Source organism: Astatotilapia calliptera, chromosome 23, assembly GCF_964374335.1.
Source record: "Astatotilapia calliptera chromosome 23, fAstCal68.1, whole genome shotgun sequence".
NCBI classification, from domain to species: domain Eukaryota; kingdom Metazoa; phylum Chordata; class Actinopteri; order Cichliformes; family Cichlidae; genus Astatotilapia; species Astatotilapia calliptera.
Window position 1 is genome coordinate 3,252,251 of NC_137443.1, and position 6,648 is coordinate 3,258,898.

Consider the following 6,648-nt stretch of genomic DNA (forward strand, 5'->3'; position numbering starts at 1 on the left):
GTTATAAATAGCTGCAGAGAGATGAACAGCTCCAAATATCTAGACAGAAACTGCTTCCAACGAGGCAGAATCAGAACACTTCCATCTATAGGACTTTCTTTATTCTAAAGAAGATATACTGATATTACATATTGCATAATGTCCCTTTTTTAAGCTATAAATAAGGGTTAAGGCCTAGGAAATTTTCATTTATGGCCTTAAGACTTTTCAATAAATATGCACTTTTTTCAAGTGAAGGCATCTTCTTTCAGCCACTACAGTGGATCACCATCCTTCATCTTTCATCCTCTTCTGTCACATCAGCCATCTGCTTGTCCTTTTCTACATCAATTAATATTTTCTGTGGTTTTCCTTGTTGATTGAATCTGCGGTCTAAAATCAACTGAAAGAAAAATCAGCTGATTAAAAAATGCATTTTTAGCCTCTACGTATCATAATTGAGATATGGAGAAAGCGAACCTTTTAGACCCCAGAGAGAGATTTGAAATAAAATGCTACAGGGGAAAATACAGAAAAGGGGATTTTTTGTGGGGGGGTTTTAAGGGAAAGAAAGACATTGATTGTTTCCTTGTGTTCATGTCTAGTCTAGAGGTCATTAGTGGGCCAGGTAAACACAAGGTTCCAGGAACTCAGTGAATTACTGTCAAAGGAAGAGAAGAGAGTAACTGCGGACTGCGTCCTTCTTACTGTAATTACTGCCCCACCAAATTGTGTCAAAAAATATTTGAATTTATGGTGAGGATCAAGTCTCAAGGAGTGATTAAATACACCAGATAGCAAAAAAATGGAAATTTGTGAACATGGGGAAAAAGTCTGGTAAAGAAAGCCCCATTCTCTATGAAGTGCCAGATTTCCTGTCACCAGATGTAGTTTATCAGAAGGGAAAGTATGGAGACAAAGCCATCTGTGTTATGCATGTTTGGGTAAACCATTTTGGATTTGCACAAGGCGTCAACATTTGACAGCTGATGTAGTTAGAAGAGAAAAATGATCATAGAGACAAATAGATAAAATTCAAGAAAGAAAATGAAAAGATTTTGTTGAAATTGCTTAAAGACATTAAACGTGTGGAAGCGTGAGGCAGAAAAAAGGAGGATGAAACAGAGAAATCTTCTCAGAGAACGTCCGCATCTCTCCTCAGAGCCTCAGTGTGTTATAGTGAATCGTGAGCTCAACTGTTCTGCTCCAAAGGCTACATGTGCTCCACCTTGACCTTCACCGTCACTGTACAACAAAGACACAGGACAGGACATGGTGTCAGCAGACAATTAAAGTGATTCATTACTGACTACGATCTAACACCGGAGGTTTCACATTAACAAGCTGATTAACTGAACATCCACTTCCACATCACTGTTTTCTCACATAGCCCACCACACCACTTTCCCAATGGACAGCCTACTAGACTGGTGATTGAAGCCATGACTTGTGATCAGGAAATAGTTAATAACATCAACAGACAACATCGCAAGTGGGACGACGATGATAGCACTGTGCAAGGTCAGACATTATGGCACATTAGCAATCTCCTCAGAGCTTAATGGAAGAAGAAAATGGAAAATAAATGGACTAGGACGTGACAGGCCTAACCATGTACCAATCTGTACAGGCTACAGGCTCTTTGCCAGAAACCCTGACTCCAACCATTTATCAAGCTCTAGTTGGAAGAAGAGGTGGTTCCAGAAGAGGCCCTCTGTTTCTAATGCTATCAGGGGTGACATTGTGCTAGAGAAGTCCTCAACGAGGATAAACTTGATGATTGGAAATTTGGCAAGGTGGACTGAAACTGGGGAAGACACGCAACTGCTCGGATTCAACTGATGCAGGAGGTTGGAGGTACCACACCTACACATACAATAGCATCTGTTTACTCAGTTTGTCACAAGACTTGAAGATAAAGTCAGATTCTCTGTGAATGTATATATTAATTATCATGCCAGATACATCAGTCTGACTTGATGGTGCATAGCCAGCAAGTCATCCTCCTTATTGATTCAGGTGCTGCACACCTGAATTTCCAACTCTTCCAAAAGTTAGTATTAACTGTGTTCATGCTCTCATTGCATCTGGAGAAGATGCGAAAGAAAATTTGACTTTAGTCTTAAGTGTAATGATGAATAAGAGAAAATCTAAAACTGCTTTTTTATTTTTTGTTATGATCCACCGTTTTGTATTTGTCTCTCTTCTGGAAACTGTTAACTCACCTTTGTGCAATTGGCCGTAACGTTCCTTCCACTTAAAGCTGAAGAAATCTCTCATTGGATGCAAGATAACTGCACTAAGTGTACTTCTGTTGAATGCCTCTCATAATTAGTGTTTGTTCAGCTTGTTTGGATTTTTTGCTTCCTTTGACTCTCTCCGCTCTCTCCTGTGCAGTTGCTTCCAGTCCTGACATCTGGCCCAAGAGAGAGAATCCTGCTATTAATCTTCTGTGCTATTTTTTTTCCTGTGGAAAGATTTCAGTGGATGTTATGCATGCCCATCTTCCAGTTCACATCTGAAATAACTGCCTTGCATAAATCCCTGTTTACCTCCAAGTGCCAGAAGGTTCAGTGTACACCTGACTCCCAGAAACAGTCTCTGTTTTGTTTCTCATAAATACTGCTATACACTAACAATGCCTCTTCAATACAAAAACAATAGCATGCTTTATGTATGATACACAATGAGGACATTGAACCCATTCGGAGTTTTGAGTCAGATGTTTATGTTATATTATAAATATGATATACATGTGTAATTAGTGAATGCTTAAAGAGAAGGAATGATTTAGTGGTGGAGGAAAATCGTCATAGCGCCACTGTCCAATATATGTTTATATTTCCGAGTACACTTCAAGCAGTGTCGCAGTGAAGAAAGCGAGATAAGCATCAGTGTGGAGCCCTGTTTCATAAACAAAAAGTGAGCTCCCACTTTAAAGTTTTAGGAAAGGACACAACAGCAAGCAACAGCATGGCTTCACTTCAATGCTTAAGATCTTATCTGCAAAACAGAGGCTACAGAAATTCCAGATGGCACAACAGCTACAAAGGTCTAGAAAATGGGGGTTTTATTTTTACATTATGGTTTAATTTGCCATAAAACTTTACAAGAAATATCATCATGTTGATTGCAAAGTATTCTTTTCTTAAGTGAAGTCTTCTTCTTCTTCTTCTTCTTCTTCTTCTTCTTCTTCTTCTTCTTCTTCTTGCTCCCTTTAGGGGTTGCCACAGCAGATGTAAACTTGATATTCAGCATCTTTTGCCCAATATATCCACTATACCGCCTTCGTACATGTCCAGAGTATCAAATTTTTGCATCTTGTAATGAAGTATTTTAAGATTAAGCTGCTTCTATGTGTCAAGTGGACCTTAGAAGGTTCCATATCTTCTTATCCTGCTTTCATATACCGTAATCTTTTAGACTTGTTGATGTACAAGTTCTCTTTTATTACACAATATTCTAACTGTAGATAGATAACTCTGTATTAGTAGTCCAGGATTACAGTCCCTCTTTGTCAAAGAGCATGCAGACTGCTGTCATGCTGTTTGCACTGTTGTCTTATCTACCTTTGCAAAGGTAAAACAAAACTCATAAAGATAACCTGGTTGTGTGCACCTTAGTTTATTTCACATTTCCACAACGCTTTGTCTTCAAACCACTTAACTTGAGTTGTTGCTTTCACATACTCATTTCTAATCTTGTCTATCCTGATCACCTCTTCTTCTTCACCTGTGTTGTGAACTGTCTGTTGCTTTGAATGGTACCTCAGGTATTTCAAATGGCTTCTGCTCCCTGTGTCTTCAGTATCTCCCTGTTATTCTAACACATGTATTCTGTCTTGGTTCTACTGACTTCCATTCCTCTTCTCTCCAGAGCATACCTCAACCTCTCCAGGATCTCTTCTATTTGCTCGTTACTCTCTTTACAAATTTCAAAGTCAACTGCAAACATTATAATCCATGGAGACTTCTGCCTGACCTCATCGGTCAGCCCGTCCATCACCATTGCAAACATGAACAGACTCAGAGCCGATGCCCTGTGTAATCTCACCCCAGCCTGAACACATCTGTCACTCCTACCACATGCCTCACCACAGACTAGCTTTGCTCATATGTGTCCTGTGATTGTTGTGTTTTCTCTGTTTTCTTTGTGATATTGTAGGGTCTTCACCTTACAATAGAAAGCATTTTGAGGCAATAACAGTTGCCTCAAGGCAAGGTTGTTGTGATTTAGCGCTATATAAATAAAACCAAATTGAATTGAATGTCCTGCACCACCTTCACATACTTTTCTGCTACTCTTTACTTCTTTTCATGCAGTATCACATTCCTCTCTTTACACCCCATCAGATGTTTTCTTCTGACCGTAGCTATAGTTCTCCATCAACACTCTCAAAGGCATCGTCTAACGCTCCAAAATTGTTTTAAACTATTTGGTTTAAAAGCTCACTGATATGGCGATGTCTTTCCTAGATCAATGCTTCCTAAACATCACTGTTACGGCCCTAGCTGGGCCTCCTGATACTGCCCTTGTGTGGGTGTGGTGTTTTTCTCCGCCTCCTCCTCTTTTGCTCCACCCCTCTGTCTCTCTCTTGCTCTTCTCTCTCCCCAGGACACAGCTGCTTCTGATTAGCCTCGTTTGCCACCTGGGCCCAGTCAGCTATCACCTCTCTGAGGTCATATAAGCTGGGGATGAGCTGTGAACAGGGTGGGGTGTTCTCTGGTGTCTCTGCGTTGTGTGTGGTTAGCCTGCTCAAAGTGTGGAGTTGTGGAAACAGCATAGCTGCTTTGCGTGAGTAGTGTGGGCTTGTGGGCCTTGGCAGCAGTAAAGCCAGCTGCTGTTAGTGACAGGGTGAGCTTGTGGGCCCCTGGAAGTACCTCCTCGTGGTGTGGAGTTTTTGTTTGGTTGTTGTGTTCTTTGTTGTTGCAACCTTTTTTCTCTTTTTCCAAGTGTTATTGGTAAAACGGCGTTGCCGGCTCTTTATGTTAAGATGATCTATAATAAAGACTATTTTATTTACTGAAAACACTGGTCTGTTTTCCTTTCATTCTGTTCTGGACTCATTTGTTACTGGTCCCCTCACTCACATGCCTAGACCCTTTCGGGGGGAACGTAACAATCACTCATTCGTACAGTCCCATTTCTATTCTTAATCATCCTAATTTGCTGCACATCCTTTACTGCTTGATCTCTTAGGCTAGCCACTCATTGCAAGTCCTTTTCTCCGTCCAGCCTCACATACGACTCACTATAAGCCTTTTCCTTTGCTCTTGACACGTCTCTCTTTGTGGTATGGAGACTCCCAGTACTCCTGTCTAAATTCTTCATTTCCCTGATTAGTTTCCATCACCACTTCAGCTCTTCTTTCCCAGCTGTACTTTCCTTCCATATTCTTCTCCTTAATACCTTACCCACCCAGCAACTCCTTATTACTCATGTTTCCTTCACCTACATGCCCACTGAAGTCTGCTTAAATGACTACTATCTCACTCCTAGGAATACTCCCTACCTCGTCATCCAAATTATTGTAAAAATCATCTTTCTCTTCCAACTGACACGTTGTGAGGCATATGCACTGACAACATTCAGCAACACCTCTTTGGTTTCCAGCTACAAAGTCCTGCTCTGTCTGAAAACCTCTTCACCTCCACAACACTATTCACATACATTCCTTTTCAAGATTACCCCTACCCCATTACTATCTACACCATTGTTTAACAACTTGAATCCCGTTTACCTGGTGTGCTGGAGCCAACATTTACTAGACACTTTAACAGACATAGTCCCTATTCTAACCTACAGATCCCTCTTTTCATCTCTCTTGCTGCCTGCAAACATGTCTTCCACAATTTCATCTTCCTTTTGTCTTTGGCCAATAATAGCACAGTTTGTAGGAAATCTCATTTTTTAATCCACATTTGGTTTGCCAAAGATTGCTATGTCGGACGCCCTTTCTGACACAACCCTCCCTGAGCCCTGGCTTGGGACCAGGGTTCTCCCAATAAGTGATTGTCTGCCAAAAATGATTACAGATGCTTGTATGTGTTATGGCTAATATTCTTATTGATAGTGGTAAATATGCTGCAATAAGCTGGGTTTATTAAGAAGAAATGACCCACTTTGCAAGTATTCCTATGAATCTGTATTACTGTCTCTACTCTGTGAACAATCTAGTGTTTTTCGGACAGATAAAATATAATATAATAGTTGTTGCAATTTTTGTTGTCATCTTTCCCAGATCGCTCTTGAAGTAAGTAAATAAATAAATGTTTAAGCTTGGCATTAGGCATGGATAAATAAAAGATAAATAAACATCACTCTGCCATAAACTCAATGTATCTTCCACCTCGTGAACAGATTTTCCTTCTGACTCAAAATAACTTGATATCATTCACAAGAGACATGTTTGACAGATTAGGAGTCAACAAGTTATTAATAATATTTTGGCACTCAGCACTAGGAGTACGCTGGTTTGTGACCCTACTCCGTTGTTGTTGTATTTGTTTTTGACAGTTTCTCCAACACACAAATCGAATTTTTGAAATGGCAATGAGTTTTATAAATGTTAAGCTATAAGTAGAATAGAATAGAATAATCCTTTAATTGTCCCACAAGGGGACATTTGGTTGTAACAGCAGCCAAAAAGACGCATATACAAACAAACAG